The following is a 19810-nucleotide window of genomic DNA, read 5'->3' as shown; positions in this document are numbered from 1 at the left end:
GTTTTGCTGGGGGCGTGGGGGAGAAGGTTGGCATGGTATCATTTTAAAATCTGCAGCTGGGACTCCTCTTCAAAAGAGCTCTAGTCTCCTTCTCTGTTTTCATTCACTTCCTTTAAATCTGACTTCAGCCCTCTCTCTGGGCCTCGGGCAAAGTCATGACAGCCCGGGCAAGTCATGACAGTCTGGCGCTCTCCACTCAGGTCCCGACCACCCTTCCCATTGCCTCCAGCTGCTGTCCCCACACAGAAACTACTCTCTGGGCATAAGTTTGTGGTCACCATCCACTGAGCATTCCTATTTTCCTACTTTGCCATTCAAATTTTATGCCAGAGAAAACGTCTCACGGAAGGAGAAAACACGAGATCTCGGTCTATCCTTGTGCTAGAACCAACACACATTATTCTTTTCCCAACACATTTTTAACATTAAAAAAAAAAAGTTTTCTAGTGCAAAACCAGGAGCAAAGGGCAGGTTCCTTTTATCACCAGAAAACATTTTAAATTTAGAAAGAACAGCAAAGCAGATTATAAGAGAGTGGCAAACAGAATAAGAAAGACGGGAGAGAGAGAGAACTCGGCATCTGAAAACCCTCTCCCCGATGCACACCCTCTGAACCACTGAACCACTGACACGCGCAGTAGCCTACGTCCCTTCTAAAAGCAGCCTGAGATTTTGTGCTTCCCCTGTAGCCTTCTCAGGAAGCTCCCCCCGCCCCCTTCAGCCACTTCTAGACCTCTAGACCTACCTAGAAAGTGGAAGAACAATCTTTGAAATCAGGATAGGTAGACTAGGCCACTCTAGTGTCACTCCTTATTGCAGACAAACACCAGCCCCGAAGTCTCTCCTCGTTTCTGGAATATTTTAGTTCCCACCTCCTAGAGCCTCTCCCGTGCCTGTCACAATTCCTGGTGGTTTCGGTATAATCAATATACAATCCTTCCATTATCCTGGTCTCTCAGTTGTTTGGCTGATCCTCCTCCAAATTGTCTCTTCCCCACCCAGTCTTGATCACTGACTCTCATGGCCACATCTGAGACACGTCATCAGAAAATAATGACAAGTTCTCCATCATTAAAATGTTGAGCATCTCAGGGGCTCCTGGGTGGCTCAGTCAGTTGAGCCTCTGCCTTCAGCTCCAGCCATGATCCCGGGGTCCTGGGATGGAGCCCTGCATCGGGCTCCCTGCTCAGTGGGCGGTCTGCTTCTCCCTCTCTCTCTGCCCCTCCCCCTGCTCGTGCACTCGGGCATGCACTCCCTTTCTCTCAAATAAATATATTAAAAAAATTTTTTTAAATGTTGAGCAACTCTGCTTTGGCCACTTCTAAGAGCTCTGCAGCCCACTCCACTGGGTATGCCACAGCCAATAATTTCTGGCTTTCATTAGAGTAAGACTTGAAATCTATAGGAAAAATATATGTTGTATTTCCATGGAAAATTCGGCATGTCTGTAGCGTACCTTTCCAGGTTATCAGAGTCTACCCCTGGTCATTGTCTTTGAGCTATCTTTCAACTCTTTATAAATTGTTGGTAACTGATAGATGGATGATTCAGTCCTGTATAAAGTGATTAAACTGACTTCTTACCTCACCTTGGAAAACCATTAGTTCATTGGATGTGGCAAAGTCCCAACCCTCCACATGCCTGTTGGAGAAAAACACACAGCAATCCTGACTTCTCCAACTTTGATTCGTGACCGTTCACTTCCTGAGGGCCCTTCTTCCTGCCCCACAATCATACTTCATTTCCCTGGTCTAGTCAGTCTTCACTCTTTCTCTTTCCTTCTTTCTTCAAGTTCTAACAGCTCCTCCTCCATCCTAACTTAAAGCCAAGTACCCATTTCCTATTTCCTAGGTCAAGAGAGGTGCTCAGAGGAGAACGACCCTGCGTTGCCTATCCGTTTTCTGATCCACTGATATGGGTATCGCCACACTCCGCCTTCCTTCCCAGAAGTGCAGAGAGGCAGCCAGCCTTCCCATCTGAGGCCACTCCCTCTGATCCGATACCTCTTACCTCCTCAATGCTATTGCCTGGCACTTCTCCCTCTTCCCTGAATTACCAATGTTCTCCTCTCTTTAGCATCATTCCCATCAGTATGCAAACATCTTTTTAAAAAACTCTCTGACATCACATCTCCCTCCAGTTATAGTCTGTTTCACTTTTCTCCTTCACCATAAAGCTCACCAAAACAGCTGTCTACAGTCACCATTCCCAGATCTTCTATCCCCATTCTTTCTTGAGCCTTCTACATTCAAGCTTTTACCTCCACCATCTCACTGAAACTGCTCTTCTCAAGGTCATTAGTGACCTCCACGTTGCCAAGTCCAATGGCCATAGGCCAATCCTCATCTCACTAGACCCAGCAGCACCATTTAACACGTTGACAACACCCTCCTCCCTGATATACCTTCTGCTCTAATCTCCAGGGCATCACACTATCCTTCTGGTCTTCCATCCCACTGCTCCTTCATAGACTCCTTTGCTAGTTCCTCTTCATCTCCCCTGCCTCAGAGCTCAGCCCCTGGGCTTCTAAATCTAGTCAATCCTCATTCCATTGGTTATCATACTCCAAGCTCCAGTCCAATTCTCTCCCTGAGCTCTAGACTCATACATCTAATAGTCTACTGGACAGCTGCACATGGAGGTCTAAAATGCATCTCAAACTTAAAATGTCCAAAACTGAATTCCTGATCTTCCTCCCCAGACCCACTCTTCCCACAGTCTTCTCTATCCAAACAGATGAAAACTCCACCCTTCTAGTACTTGAAGAAAAACTCTGGAGTCACTTTGACACCCCTCTTTCTCTCACACTCCTTGTCAAAACCATCAGCATATTGTTCTCTCTCCCTTCAAAATATACCCTTCCTCACCTCCACTGCCACTGCCACAGACCCAAGCTGTCATCCTCTCCAGCCTGGACGACAGCAATGGCCTCCCAACTGTTATCTTTCCAGTCTTGCCTCTCAGAGGGATCCTGTTAAACTATGTATCAAATTATGTCCTGCTCTATTCAAAACTCTCCCACTTACCACATCATTCCAAATAAAAGCCAAGTCCTTAGAGAAGCCCACCAAGTCCTCTAGAACGTGGCCTCCTTGTAATTTCTTTGATCTCATTTGCACTACTCTCCCCTCTTGTACTCTCCACACTGTAGCAACACTGGGTTCCTTCTACCTCCCCAACGTGCTGATCACATTCCTGCCTCAGAAATGCATCGTTTCCTCTAACTAGAACCAACTACAACACTCTTGCCTGGAAATATTCCTATGGTTCCTTTCCTTACCACATTAAAACATTAAGTCAAGCCTTCTCAATGCAGCCTGCCATGACCATGTATAGTAGACTGATTGGAAAAATGCCTCCCCCATTCTTGATCCCTCCCTTTACCCTTACTTTTTGCAATGTAACTTTGCACGCCCTCCTATCCAGAGCTGCGGCCTATTTACCCTCTCCTTCAATGGGATCAACTGCACCAATCATTAGAATCCATCAATACATCAAAGGGGACACTGTGTCAGTACTAAGTTTAGGCTTCAAGATGCCTTATGTGCTTTTAATTTCTCACTTGAGACCCTGCTAACTGTCAAGGGAAGTTGGGATTAGTCTGCCAGATGATGAGAGACAGGAGGCCCAGTCACCCAGACAGCCCCGGCTGATGGTCAGCCCACCATAGAAATGTGAAAGAGATGAAATAAATGTGAGCCTTTCTGTATGAGGAGCACCCAGTTGACCTGTCAGCCAACTTTAAACACATGAGCAAGCCAGCCAAGATCAATCAAGATCAATCAAGTCTGGCCCATAGTAACAGAACTGCTCAGCCGACCAATAAACATGACGGCAATAACCATGCTACCATTTTAAGCCACCTGCATTTTGTGGGTGACTTACTGCATGACAGTAGCTAACTAATACATCATCTGATTTCAAATTGCTGCTCACCCTTACCCCAGCAAGCTTTTATTCCCTTCCTTCCTTTACTTTCCTTATAGCACCTCCAACACAACGTAGCGAACAGCTACTGTTGCTGCTGTTTAGGGTCTGGCTCTCCCAGCTGCGGCGAAAGCAGATGTCTTTGCTCTTGACACAGAGGAAGCGCTCAGAAAACACACATTGAATGAATGATATGGAACCCTTAATATCGATCCTTGAAATATTTCTTTTTTTTTTTTTTTTTAAAGATTTTTTTTATTTATTTACTCGACAGAGACAGACACAGCCAGCTAGAGAGGGAACACAAGCAGGGGGAGTGGGAGAGGAAGAAGCAGGCTCATAGCAGAGGAGCCTGACGTGGGGCTCGATCCCATAACGCCGGGATCATGCCCTGAGCCGAAGGCAGACGCTTAACCGCTGTGCCACCCAGGCACCCCTGAAATATATTTCTAATTATTATGAGAAGTTATTTTGTAGGTAAGAGTGTTGGGAGCACACTGACCAGGTTTGCTGCGGTCTTTCCCAAAGCTGAAATTCATCAAGCCATGTATTTCAGAACGAGGTGAAGAAATAATACTAAGATGCTCGGAACCCTTTCTGTTTTCACACGGAAATGAACAGGCTAATGAAATGTTTTTCAAGGGACTCAAGTTATGCAGCACTTAGCCGTGATTTCCTTCAGTCACAAGATGAGACCTGAATGGCCAAGGGACGACTTTAAAGACAAGGGTGACAAATGGTGAGAAAAGGTGCTGAGGAACAGTATTCCATGCTCCTGAAGTGACAGGGTTAAAGAATGACAGTATCAGGGCACCTGGGTGGCTCAGTCAGTTGAGCATCCGATGCTTGGTTTTGGCTCAGGTCATGATCTCAGGGCTGTGAGATGGTGCAGGCATCAGCTCTGCACTAAGCGGGGTGTCTGCTTGAGATTCTCTCCATCTCCCTCTGCCCTTCCCCCCCATAAATAAATAAATAAAATCTTAAAAAGAAAAAGAAGAAGAAGAAGAATGAGAGAATTGCCTTTGTGAGAATAAGTACACCTGGGAGAAATGGAGAGGAGAGAGACAGGCAGTAGGAAAGCAGATGGAGCAGAAATGAATGTCAAGGACGCTGCCCAGAAAGGCTAGAAAACAGGGCCCATGGAATGAAAAAGCGAGAGGTTCTGAATAGGAGAGCTCAAAGTTTTCATACTGGGAAGGTCCACAGTTGGAGGGTGATGGAGGGTGAAGAAGGAGACCAAGAGAATAAGGAAATAAAAGAGAAATGTCCCAGAGTCCAAGGGGCACAGGAAGGGAGAACTGATCCACAGGGTGTAAAGCTCACGGGCCCTTCATCAGAGGCTAGAGACAGACCTTCCTGGCTCACTCCTGCCATCGGCCTGTGGGAAACATGCAGGTTCCTGGGGCACAAAAACCCCTGATAGCATCCTTAAGACATTTTCACAGCATTTGTCTTCACTAATCTCCCACAAAAACAGATGCAGGAATAGCCAACTCCCTTCATTTTCTGCCGGGCTTTATGAGCCCTGCAAGGAGTAAGTCAGGAGATGTGACTTCTCAGGCAGAGACAGGAATGCGCACATTCCCGGGCTGAGCGGGGAGGAAGCAGCTGGGGCAGCCAAGCCTCCCTGACCCGTGGCCCTGGGGAGGACGTTTGTGTGCAAGGCTGAAGCACTGTGGGAGGAGTATTATAACTCTGCGGGCAGTAATACACCCCCACATCTTCAGCCTGGAGGCTGCTGCTGGTGAGGGTGAGGTGTGTCCCAGACCCGCTGCCACTGAACCGGTCTGGGATGCCAGTGGCCCTGTTGGATGCATAATAGATGAGAAGCCTGGGAGCCTGCCCAGGTTTCTGCTGGTACCAATTTACGTAGTTGCTAACACTCTGACTGGCCCTGCAGTTCATGGTGACCCGTTGACCTACAGACACAGCCAGGGAGCCTGGAGGCTCAGTGTCGTGATGGCCCCACAGGCACCTGCAATCAGAATAGATAATGATGATACAGACACACTTGATCACAGACACACTGAAATATGTCACTGTAGACGTGCTTTCTATGGTACTACATGTCAGTACATAACTGGGTCTATTTTGGAAATAGCCAGTATTTCTCATCATATCTTAAAAAAATTTTTTTAACTCTAACATGACACTACTCCAAAAGGATTATGGCACTTCTCAATTTCCCACCTGTGACCCACAGCAACAAGGATAGGAGGACCTGCTTCTGTGATACCATCTTGCTGCGCTTGCCTGCCCAATGCAGCTCAGCTCACACAGCAAAGGCCCCTTTAATAAAACCTGAGTAGCTGCTCTGGGCCAGGAGGGGCCTATGCAAAGCAATCAGTGAGTAAAGACGCAAATCACAGGAGCGGCAGGTTGTGAAAGTACCCAGTGGAAATCTAAAGAGCCACGAATATCACCAAAATAGACTTGTATGGCAAGAAAACATAAAAGTCAACTTAGAAGCTCTTAGAACAACTTAGAAGTTCTAAAATGACAAACTGCTGCAAGAGCTAATGAAAAGCTTCTATTTTACATTCCAACATGCTTTTAAATGGGTTCAGTTTCCAGAAATGATGAGCTTGGTTCTTCCCATCAATAACCCTGGTAAAGTAAAAAAATATGCTGAAAAAAAAAAACAATAGGAGGGAGAGAAAGGGGGAAAGATCAGAAAGCACAAAAAGAAAGCGGAGAACTCTGGGCCCAATTTTTATAAAACCTCTGACCAGTAAAGTGTTGAGCTCTAAAGCCATTTTTCTCCTGCAGATGGGTAAGGACACGGCACACACTTGAACTCGGGTTTCAGGGCTGTGCAAGGGCCAGAGAGATGGAAGACAGGCCCAGAATTTACTCACTCTGGGAGACATGTGGGACCCTCATTTGAGCCAGGGGCAGTCTGAATTCTGAATTTAGTTATTCTATCTTTTCAGTTCAATATTTCCATTTTGTGTTAAATTAACCAATGAATGAAATCTAGGTGCCTTCAAGAAAATTCAGTTCCATCCAGTGGTTTGAGAAGTCAGCTCAAGGGTTGCTTGGGTACCATATAAACTTTCCCTTTCCTGTTCCTAGTCCTGCTGTTCATTCTCAAGCAGAGGGAAGGGGCAGGGGTGGAATTCCCGAAAGACGCCGAGCATGCAGTCCCGGGAAGGGAGAGGTTATTGAGGCCTCGCGGACACTGCAAGTCCAGCTACTGACACTTCGGCCACCTTTTCTCCGAGTGGGGCAGAAGCCTGATGCTTCCTCTGTCAGGCGGCACATTGGCTGTTCCACGGGTGTCCACGCCGCCTCTGCACCGCTTCGTGGCATGGGCCATTTCCTAAGACCCAGCTAGCCCCCGTGTCAGGTAGACCCTACCTGGGGATCCGTATCTCAGCCTCGCAAAGGGTCAATTCCCCATCACTCCGCCCCTCCATTTGCCCCTGACGATGGTTAATTTTGCGTGTCAGCTTGAGTAGGCTATGGCGCCCAGCGGTGTGGACCAAGGCCACTTTAGGTGTTGCTGCGAAGGTATTTTTTTGGTGTGATTAACAGTTACACTAGGAGACCTTACATAACACAGAGTCCCCTCCCATTCTGCACAAAAGATTCACCACAGCTGTGTTTCGGTTTCGAAAAGGAAAGAAAATTTTATTATTATTATAGAGACCTAATAGAAACAGAAGAGGAAAGGAATCTACACATAGATGAAGGGATCAGTAGGCAAGAAATGAGAATAAGGCCAAGTTACATCGAACCAGGTACTTACACAACATCCCACCTCACCAGCAGGGGAAGCCCAGTGGAGACAGCCAGGCCCCAACTGAGAGGCCTGGACGGGGCGTCCTCCCTGCAGGGGACACTTCCAGCTGATCGTCCCCACAAGGGCCATATTTATAGGGCAAATGACAGGGTTTAAAATTAAACATTTGTTCACTGGCATGCAGTGTGGAGCGAGCTGCATTTCCATGTTATCATGTTTCTATATTTTCAAGGAGCCTGAGCTGTGTATATCTGCCTCCCCTCCCGGATTCCATTGTGGGGGGGGTGGTAAGCCCTGCCTGGAGCAGGAGGGGATGCGAGACAAGACGGTAGCTCTAGCGTCCAGAACAGAAGGGCCAGACCTAGAGGCCAGACAATGTATTTTAAACAATTAGGCTCCCAAGGTTATTCACACAGCACAAGTCTCACAAATAATGTTTTAAACCCTTCTGTGTATGTGCAGGCCCAGGTGGTGGGTTATGTGGGACAAATGACAAAAACATTTATCTATACAGAACACCTCCATAATGTGGGGGGGGCCTCATCCAATCAGTTGAAGGCTTTAAGAACCAAGACTGAGGTTTCCCAAAGGAGGAGCAATTCCTCCTTAAGAGGCAACATAGAAACTGGGCCTGAGTTTCCAACCTCAAGGCCACAATAGCAACACTAACCTGAATTTCCAGCCTGCCAGCCAACTCTACAGATTTTGGACTTGCCAATCTCCACTCCCAATTCTCAAACTCTCTCTCTCCATGCATATCTTACTGGTTCTGTTTCTCCGGAGAACCCTGACTGATGACACTCTTCACAGACCTCATGTCCCACCACTCCAGCCTATCTCCCCACTGTCCTCTCAATGGACCACTCTCAGGATGGTCCACGTCTGTACTCTCCAAGTCTCTCCCTTCTCCCCTCCCAAAAAAACAATTTAGGGGAAAAATCCAATTGTATTTCTACATGTTCCTCGCTGCCCGTGAGTTTCTATGGGTCACAGAAACACCGACTATCTTCACTTCTCTCTCTTTCCCTTCCCTGAACCTCAGCCCCTCACAAGGGCAGAGAGTAGTGCACACACAGGTAGGATGACCAAGCATCCCAGTTTTCACAGGACTTTCTCGATTTTAGCACTGAAATCTCAGCCCCTGAGAAACCCTCATTCTTAGGAAAACTGGAACGGTTAACCCTAGTGGACAGGGAATCAGGCCAACCCATCAAATTGTCCCTTTTTAATATTATTTGAAATCCTCTCCACCTATTGCCTATACACTAGGCTTTTAATCTCTGAAGTTGATAATCTGGCAGATTTGGGTCCCTGATGACTCTCCCACCCAATGGAGACTTCATGTCTCCCTTCTGCATCGAGGGAGGGGCGCTTTCAGAAGAAGCTCACATACTGTACGATGTCCCAGCATATTAATCGGTCACCAAACAATTCCATACATTAAGCTAGGAGTATTCTTTGATAATCTTCCAAGTAATTTATTAATCCTCGGAAGTAATGAGTCTGGCATGGATTACAAAAGAAGGCATAGACTCAAACTGTGACTGGCATGAGCCAAATGGCTTTTTTAGAACAAATAAGTGTATTTTAGTGCAGATTTTAAATCAAAATTTCCATACATGTAAAACGAATGTTCTACCTTGAAGATATATCTTAAAGTCAAGGAAACTCACTAGTATCTTTATTGATTTGGTAAAAACAAAAAGTGTGAAAAGTTGTACCATCAGTCCACCAAATTCCACAGTCACATCCAGGACATAGGAACACACAGACCAAGCTTGCCCAGAGAAGCACGAGACTCCAGATAAACAGGACCTTTCCGCTGCGACCTAAGTACGCAAGGTGGCACGGTCAGGGAAGGGAGCTGAGAACGGTGGTAGCAGTCAGACCCTGCAGGTGTATGAAGCAACCCAGAGTCAGGTAATGTAAGAAGCTTGTCCGCTTGATACTTACTACATTATCATAGACCTCTGGGGCATCTTACAAAGCAAATACCAAAAAAATCCCATTTTAACATCCCTTTATACGTCTATCCAGCCCAGAACACATCTACCTTCCCTGTAATCTAGTCAGGAGACCCTGTGGTGGCCGTGTGAAGAGGGGTTAGATCCTGCTTGTATTTTAACTGTAGAACAAATACATTTTTGATGACATATGGGATGTGAGGTGTAACAGAAAAATGAAAGACCTGAGCAACTAGAAAATTTGAAATGTCATTTACTGAGATCAGGAAAGGTGAGGGAAAGCAACTTTGGGGGAGGAGACAGAAATCAGGACCTTGGTTTGGCCATACTGGATTTTGTCCTGCTAGAACTCCAACCGGCTATGCCCCTTGGGCAGATGGATATGTGAATCTGGAGTTCAGGGAAGCAGTCTGGGATATGGATACGAATTCGGATACAGCGTGAGGTCACGAGGACGTGAGTGTAAAATTCCAATTCTGGTATTTTTTTCATCATGGATTTTTTTGCATAAATTTTGATGTTTAAACATTGCCTTAAAGTATTATTTATCTGAATTACTGAAGGGCTTTTTTTTTTTTGGTACCTCCTTAAATTTTGTGCCTGAAGCCAGTGCCTCACCTGCCTCACTCTGGTCCTGATCTTGCATAAAGGGCTCCAAAGAGCCTGGATGGCTTTTGAGTACCCCAGACTTACACATCTGCACTGCGAAGACCAGATTAGCCCTGTGAATACTGTAATTGATATATAAAGATGCACAAATTTCCGAGTACAACCGGTGACAGAAGATTCCAATTGTTAAACCCCCAGCCCTCCAAACTTCCAGATTCCTGATACAAAAGAGGACCCCATGTAGTGACCAGGGGCCGGGGTCCCAACAGGTGGAATCCGGGGTTGACATGGAAGGGTTGGTAGCATCTGGCCCAGTAGTGAGGAAGCACTAGGTCCTCCTCAGGGGAGAAAGAACTCAACACACAGATCAGAAAGGAGGCCTGGCGGTTGGAGCAGAAGGGAGAGCAGGTGTGGTAAGACAGTAGGGAGGGTCAGGTCATGTCGCACTGGAATCACCTGGAGAGCTCATGAAAATCCCGATGCCCAGTCACCACCCAGATCAGTTTCCTCAGACTCTCTAGGGGTGAAAAACAGGCATCAGTAGTTTTTAAAGTTCTCCAGGAGATACTTTTTTTTTTTTAAGATTTCATTTATTTATTTGACAGAGAGAAAGACAGCCAGCGAGAGAGGGAACACAAGCAGGGGGAGTGGGAGAGGAAGAAGCAGGCTCCCAGCAGAGGAGCCTGATGTGGGGCTCGATCCCAGGACGCCGGGATCACGCCCTGAGCCGAAGGCAGACGCTTAACAACTGAGCCACCCCGGCACCCCCCCCCCAGGAGATTCTAACCACGGTGGCCAAAAATGAGAACCGCCTAGAAGAACATGACAAGGAGTGTCTAACTGCAATGTGAAATCTTTGAAGAGTTTTAACCAGGGGAATAATTACATCTAATTAAAAAAAAAAAAGATCACTGTGATCACCAAGAAAAATAATCCAAAAGACATATTGCTCATCAACCACCTATCAGCAAATTTATTGTGAGGCTACCCAGTGAGAATCTATTTGTGCTAAGAACTTACTACATGCCCAGGCACTATGCTAAATAATTCATATATACTATTTTACCTACTCCTCACTGCACCTTTATAAGAGAGGTCTTATTATTCCCACATTTCAGAAATCTGAGGCTTAGGGAAAGGTAGGTAATTTAGCCAGTGTCACACTCAGCTCATAAAACACAGAGTCAGTGTTCTCATTGAATCTCTGAGTTGATATTCCAACTATTCACCACGCCTCCTCGAGCTGGGAATGAGTGTATTGGCCAGCGGATGCCACCATCCAGTTTACTAGATGGTTAGGCTTTTGGTTGCAAATGAATAAATTGGCCTTTGGGCTGGCATTAGGATGAATCCATCCAGCTTTGAAACAACAGCAGGAGTTTATGAGCAAGTAAGGCTAAGAGGTGGCCCCTTGGCTCTGGTGCATTCACCAAGGACACATCCCTACAAGGTCACTGGAGGGACAGTCCGCCGGATTCCCAGGCCACACACCAACCTTACCCCCTGATGTCCTCTATCCACAGTCAACATCTGTATAGGAAATAGTCGCATGAATTCCACTTTTGTAATTTCTATGAAATTGTTATTTAGAATATTATCCTATGCACAACTCCTATGCATTGTCACCAAGAGAGAAACTGTCTTCAACTCTGATACTAGGAAAACAGAAAATTGGAACTTTCATTCGTGGTTGATGACTAGTTTCTCAGCACGCAACTTGTCTTTTCATTTTCACGCCTGTGTCTTTGGAAGAGCAGAAGTGTACTTTTAATGAAGTCCGATCTTTTTTTTCTTTTTGGATCATTTTAATCTTTATGATTAGCATTGTTTTATTTCAATGTGGTTTCTGCCTTTTTATTCTTATTTTTCTAACTTCATTCCAAATTTTTAATTAAACCCAAATATTTTGGGGGAAGGAACAAGTTATTTAAAAAAACTTGTGCAAAAATTCTCAAGTCATCTTGAGCTGCTGAGAGGAAACTAGCTCTTTCACACTGACCGTCTAATTTTAGATTTCCTTACTTCATAAAAATGCTCATATTACAGGCCTTTTTAAAATAACAAAAGTGGAGCTCAAAAGAAAAATAAGTAATTTGTCCACACTCACACAAGAAAGGATTTTAACCCAAGATTTTAACCCAAGTGATAGGGTCTGCATTATTTCTATATATCATATTCCACAGCCTCTCCTTAAGATGATTTTAGACAACCTAAGTCAATTTAAGTTAAAATACAATGGGATTGGTTGAAGAATGTTGCTTATTGTTAGAGTCAAAAGATCTCTTAATCTTTCTACAGATAGAACTACACTGACTATAATGATGGTCTTTATGATATAATTTTTAAAAATCAAAGTCCAAAAGGGGCACATGGGTGGCACAGTTGGCTAAGCATCTGACTCTAGTTTTGACTCAGGTCATGATCTCAGGGTCATGAGATTGAGCCCTGTGTTGGACTCAGTGCTCAGCACAGAATCTGCTTGAGATTCTCTCTCCCTCTCCCTCTGCCCCTCCCGCTCATGCTCGTTCTTTCTCCCTCTCTCTCCCTCCAAAATAAATAAATAAATATTTTTAAAAATCAAAGTCCAAAATCATTGGTAAAAGTGCATATATAAAATGTTTATATATTTTTTATATATAATTCATATATGTTAAGTTAAAAAAAAGTATGTTAAAAATACAGATAGGCAGATGAGATAGAGAAATAGATGTGGAGGTAGAGAGAAGAAAAGAGAGAGAGAGAGAGACCAAATGTTTATACAGGGGTAATAAGTTTAGAGCGGTTTTATTTTACTATTCTACTAAATTCTCTCTAAGACTTATAAATCACTTATTTTAAAAATAATTTTATTGCTTTATATCTGCTTTTTTGATCTTCTAATATTTCCATGACTATTTGTCTAAAAACAATAAAATCTGACATGGCTTGTAATACTAGAAATACTTGTTATCTAGAAACGTCAATGATCCCTGAAAGATCCATTAGATGAATACAGGCTTGTTGGCTTATACAACACTGCCGTCTACTGGCAGAACTTCACAACTGCACCCTGACTTTGGTGAGTCAGTAAGGCAATATGACACTCTTCCTAATTATTTTCATTTTTAATGTTTATAGAAATGGCCAACCGTATACAAAGATAGATTACACACACACACACCAGCACACATGCACACACATACACCATCCCCCCACAACACACACACATACATACTGGAGTATTTTGAAGCCAATCCATCAACAATTTTAGTACATTGCTATCTGATAAGGACTTTTTAAAATAACTACTATGCTACAGAATTAAAAGTAAGTCTCTAATATTATCTAATTCCCAGTTTTTAGTCAAACTTCTTTGGTTATATCTAAACACTGTCATTACAGTAATTCTGCTTAAATCAAGGTCCGGATCCAGATAAATGTATGGTTAGTTAAGTTTTACAAAACCTCAAAAAAAAAAAAAAGAAAAAAAACCTCTGGATTTTAAAAAACTTATCCAGGAAATAGTAGAAGAGGGAAAACCATCATTATTTAGAAATATAAATCATGTCATGGGACTAGGATAATCTTGAAACCAAAATCAAAGGCTCAACATAAAGAAAGGTAGAGACCAAACTCACAATCCTCAATGCAAGAAAAATATTAGAAAGTTGTATCAGTTGAAATTTCATCTGACCACCCATGGTTGGAATCTAACAGAGAAGCCCGATGACATGAGGGAGTGTCTTTTTCCACACAGGACCCGGGGCAGGGGTTCAGGGATGGGACTTCTGCCCCAGGACTCAGGTTCCTCTCCATCCCTTTCTCCACCCCCCAAATTCTTATGTTGAAAACCTAATGCCCAAGGTGACCCTATTTGGAGGTGAGGCCTTTGGGTGTGATTAGGTCATAAGGGCAGAGCCCTCAAGAATGGGATTAGTGCTCTTACAAGAGAAGAATCAGAGAGCTCCCATCCCTTTTCCACCGCATGAGGACACAGCAAAACAACAGCCGTGGAAGAAGTGGGACCTCATGAGACACTGAATCCGCCAGGACCTTGATCTTAGACTTCCAAGCCTCCAGAACGGTGAGAACTACATTTCTGTTGTTTATAAACTGCCTGTCCTGGGACGTCTGGGTGACTCAGTCGATTAAGCGTCTGCCTTCGGCTCAGGTCCCAGGGTCCTGGGATCGAGTCTCCCATTGGGTTCCTTGCTCAGTGGGGAGCCTGCTTCTCCCTTTGCCTGAAGCTCCCCCTGCTTGTGTGCACGCTCGCTCTCTCTGACAAATAAATAAATAAAATCTTTTAAAGATTTTAAAAAATAAACTGCCTGCCCCATCTATGATATTGTGTTAGAGCAGTCCCAAGAATGGACTAAGACAAAGGGGAAGGAGTGCCTTGTTGCTGCTTTCCGCTGGCACTGGGGGATGGACATCTTTGTCACCTCACCACCCAGGAGGGATGAAAGTCCTGGCTTCCCACTAAGACCTCTCAGACACCAACCCCACAGGTGGTCAGGCACCTCCTTACGCCTGGTGAGGGTAACCAGTTAGGCTCCCCACTTGGCCTTTACTGGCGTAGGCGAAGTTGGAACCACAATCCTTTCTGTGACATTTGGCTATCTCTGTGGTCATTGTCTAAATGTTTTGTTCTTCTAGGCTGCCCTTTTCCTAGTCCTTCTGTAGAGAAAGCCGGCATCCAGCTAGGACCATTTGTGTTTCTTGCTTGCAAACTGCCCCAGCCCCTGGTCTGTGATTTACAACAAAAAGAAAAGCCAGGTGGTTTTCTCTCATTCTTCAGGTCCCATGATCGTTCATGGTCTCTCCTGTATGGGTGTCCCAGGGCTGCCATAACAAACATCACATACCAAGTGACTTCAATAACAGAAATGTATCCTCTGTATAGTTCTGGATTTTAATTATTTGTTTTGATGCGACTGTAAATGAGACTGTTTTCTTAATTTCTCTTTCTGATAGATCATTATGAGCGTATAGAAACACAACTGATTTTTGTATATTGACTTTGTTTCCTGCAACTTCACTGAATTCGCTTACTAGTTCTAACAGTTTTTTGGTGGAGTCTTTAGGGTTTTCTATGTCTAAGACCATGTCACCTGCAAATACAGAAAATTTTACTTTTTCTTTTCCAATAAGGAAATTGGAATAAATCCCATTTGACCATGGTGCATGTTGATTTTAATGTATTGTTGAATTCAGTTTACTAATATGTTGTTAAGGATTTTGGTATCTGTGTTCATCAGGGATATTGGCCTGAAGTTTTCTTTTGCTGCAGTGTCCTTGGCTGGTTTTGGTATTAGGGTCATGCTGGCCTCATAAAATGAGTTTGAAAATATTCCCTCCTCTTCTATTTGTTGGAAGAGTTTGGAAAAGACTGGGTATCAATTCTTCTTTCATTGTGTAGTGGAATTCGCCAGGGAATCCATCTGGTCCTGGACATTTGTCTGTCAGTTCCACATGGTTTCTGACTCAAGGAGTATATGTACTTTTCTTCTTGGTCTATGCGTTCCATGCCTATTGCTATTTCCCTATGGATTACCCTTTGTGTTGATCTCCAGCACCTTCCTCCCTCTGCTCAAGCCCGGATGACCTAACTGGAGCTCATGGCTCATACAGAGCAGCACGTGCAGACCAGCTGGACGACCCCCTTTCCTCCCTTCATCTGGCCTGATGCCAACACTATGAGAAAGAGTCAAGTCCAAGTCCCGTGGGAAGACATAATAATCAGCAGGAATCTCTCAGGCAAGAACAGAAATGATCTGTCTAGAAGGAAGGACTTTCTATATTTATCATCGTCTTTCTGTGTGATTATTCCATGTAAGTCTCAGTGCTACAATTTGCCTCCCACCTTAGTCACTGTCCTACTGCTCTGGGAGATATCAATAGGCCTTGGCACCTTTTGGAATGAAGCTCACATGACACAGAGCAAGAGAGACTCCAGACCCATCTAGAAAATATTTCACAAGTTATCTGGTGCCCCACCTTCTTCGAGGATGGATACATATTGTCATATCTTTTGTCATATCTCATGGACTCACATTACATTACTCCATCTGCACAACACTGAGCCACTGCAATACCAGCCTGGAGTTTTTTTGGTTTTTTTTGTTTTAAAAAGGAAGGGAGGGAGGGTGGGAGGGATGGACAGGGGGAAGGGAGGGGTGAAGGAAGGAAGGAAAAGACATTTGTTGATGAATCCATAAAAATTCTATTTTTTCCTAATTAAATTATATATCCAAGTAGCTTCAATGTGATAGATTCTCAAATACACATATTTGTCAAATTCAATTCAAAAGAGCAATCACTGAACGCTCAGTATCAAGGCACAATGGAGAATACCGAACTACCTGGATGAGGTCACTTGCCTGAAGTTGTTCAGTTTCCAGCAGACAGATTAGAATCTGATTGCAAAACCCCATGCAACACGGCAGGAAAGTGGAAAGTGCGGTCAATACCACAGGACCAAAGTAATCGCGTGACCCACTTGGGGAGTTTGTGCTCGCTCCATTTTCACCCTCTCCTTAAATGGCCATCAACTCTTTGGCAGCAATGGAGAACTTATTATGTATAAAGCTCCTCATCCCCAAAGCTTCCCCATTAGTCTGGTTCCAGCCCAATTCAGTGGCAGTGATTCTGAGATTGATTTTTCTTTCAGAATCAGTAGTCTTGCAATTCACGACAGAAGCCTCATGCTGCAGATGGGCTTTGTCAGCCTGGGTCTCTAAGTGACAGCACGAAAGACAACCCTACCCTTTGCTGTCAGAATTTTATGCAAGTAAAAAATCGATTTCTAATACATGAAATTGTTCAAGCTTAGGACAATATCCATTAGAGTAGCTATTATTGCCCTTAATAAATACATTCACCAGCATAAAGATCATTCTTGCATTAATTGGAAGCATTCTGCAGATTGGCTGAATCACCCCCATTTAGTGAAAATCACTAAACTGGCTCTTGGAAGGCAAAGGTTTAGACCCTGACTGTGTGCCTGCAACCTTAGTATCATTAAGGGCGCCCTGGTTTCCTCTGTTATAAAAGTCAAATAGTTAAGAGCTCTTTCCAGCTTTAAAAATGATGTTTGGTATCCTGAGTCCTAGAGCAGCTGAAAAAAGAAACATACGTCTGTGTTGCACGAGGTCATTTTTCATTCTTTCACTGGATTTCAGAAAATGCATTTAAAAAGTCCCCTCCAGCTTAGACCAGATGGCAACTGTGCAAAGAATTTTCCGGGTCTGCAAATATTTTGCCGAGCACCTCAGGAAATGTAATGGAGGTGCTTTAATTGGGAGGCAAGACATCTGGTTCTTCCCCCGTCCCAGTCCTTCCCTACCTCTGTAGCCTTGAATGAATCACTTCCTCTTTTAGAGACCCAGTTTTCCCATTTGTTATGAATGGAGCTAGACACAGTTTGTCTCTTCTAGTTCCAACAATCCACGACCTATAAAACCCCTCCAAGGAAGCACCAAGTCTATATTCTATTCATTCTAACAGGGTTCCAGCGTCAGCTGTCTTGGAGACAATCCCAGTTTTAGGCACCACAGTCAGTTTCAGGGTTTCAGAAACTAGCAAAGACTAGAGCGTGCCAGAGCAAAGAGAAAAACTGATTCCCCCGACTCCTGGACAAACCTTGTTTATTTCATTCATTTATTCAATAAATATGTAAATGTGTCAGGATGCCAGATATCTGTTAGTCACTGAAAGCACAACGGTGAGTAAGAACTCATCTATCATCAAGATATCGTAATTTGCCAGCTTTGGGTTCAAAATACGTAGAAGGGACAGAGAACAATGGATGTTCCCTTTCCTAACTGCATCCCTGCCTGTTCTAAGAGCACACTGACCTCATCTCTTGAGGAATTTCTCCTTTCTGACTGGATACAGTCAGGTGAGGATGTCACGGGGGTCCCTTTTCCTAGCCCAGGGGTGAGCACCTGACCCAAGCTAGGTTCAACAAACTTCCCTGCTCGCTGAATCTTGAGGAAATGGACACAGACTGAAAGCATTTCATTCAATTTAATAACAGCAACCTGACCAGACTGTTCCTACTATAAGAACATTTGTTAAGTGAGTGTGAACATAAATTAGAGGCTTGGAGGCACTGCCCTTCCTGTGACGTCCATGATGCCAGGCACAATTTATCCCTCCCCACCTCTCCGACTACCACCACTGGAGCCTCTCTCTCAGCCCCTACTGATCCCTGAGTCCCAAAGGACAGGCCCTTCCTTGAGACCCAAGACCCACCCATCTCCTGTCTTTAGGAAAACTGGCATGACCATACCCACTGCCTCGATCCCATGATTCCCAAAAGATATTCACAAAAACAAATCAATCTGATACGAATAGATTTCCACAGTCTAGGATCTTCAGTCTTACAACCGATTGTTGTTATTTACCACTTATCATGTTTGATTTTGTCCCTGAAAGTGCTCTTTCCTCTAATTCAGTGTTTCTGCTATTACATATTGCTCCTCCTTCTGTCAGCACTTCCTGCCACATCTTCCTCCTTTGCCTTTGTTGTTCCAATCATTTGCTTGAGCTATATGTCATGTAAGCAGCATATGGCTGGATTTGTCTGTTTCATTCACTCTTCTTTGTCTTTACAGTGTGAAATTTTTCTCATTTCCATTTTCAAGGTATAAGTTTTTCAAAAAATTAAGAGAAAGTTGTCATGCATATATATTATGAACATGTGTCAAAGATTCACTTATTAGGGGCGCCTGGGTGGCACAGCGGTTAAGCGTCTGCCTTCAGCTCAGGGCGTGATCCCGGCGTTGTGGGATCGAGCCCCACATCAGGCTCCTCCGCTATGAGCCTGCTTCTTCCTCTCCCACTCCCCCTGCTTGTGTTCCCTCTCTCGCTGGCTGTCTCTATCTCTGTCGAATAAATAAATAAAATCTTAAAAAAAAAAAAAGATTCACTTATTAACGACAAAACCAGAAGATAAAGCTGGTTCAAAGGAAGACATATGTCTACATGTCTACACACACACACACACACACACACACACACAATCCCCTTCAATGCCAGAATAAGATCGCTACATAAGATGCAAAAAGAGTTAATGTCTTACACAGCAATAAGACTATAAATAAGCATTACAGCTCTCTCCTCAGACAAAAATAATTTATCATTTTCATGACATCAGTTTTCTCTAGGTTAACATCCAACCTTTTGAGATCTAGTTTTTAATCAGTTGTAATTAATCAGTTGTATTTAGAAAAGTAAAAAACATGATTTCGCTAGCAAGTCAAATAACCTTGAAAGGATGCATAGTGTTAAAAAAACAATTACTCAAGACACTGGTTGAAGAAAAGACAGACTTAGGACCATCACGATAAGGTGGAGGGACCCCTGCAATGAGGTTCTGCAGTGGAAGGGACAGATTGGGCCTCACTCCAACACAAGGAGAAGAGGGAATCTATAGCCAAGGAGCAGGGTGGGGGTCAGTGGATGGAAAATGACAAAGAGAAAACACCCTATTTAAGGAAGGATCTGGTTAAATTGACCTAACATGATTCTTGCTGAAGGCAAGCCAGGGTGATCAAATGTTGCCTGGGGGCAGTGAAGGCCG

At 44.1% G+C, this 19810-nt stretch overlaps 1 gene segment (V, D, J or C); it reads left to right on the top strand.

Annotated features, from left to right (window-relative positions):
• LOC100481011 overlaps positions 1–19810 on the top strand; it is a 92721-nt gene that overhangs the window by 60654 nt on the left and 12257 nt on the right.

Source organism: Ailuropoda melanoleuca, chromosome 4 (assembly GCF_002007445.2).
Source record: "Ailuropoda melanoleuca isolate Jingjing chromosome 4, ASM200744v2, whole genome shotgun sequence".
Lineage (NCBI taxonomy): Eukaryota > Metazoa > Chordata > Mammalia > Carnivora > Ursidae > Ailuropoda > Ailuropoda melanoleuca.
Note: the sequence above shows the minus strand (reverse complement) of the source record. Positions and strands in the feature narration are given on the sequence as shown.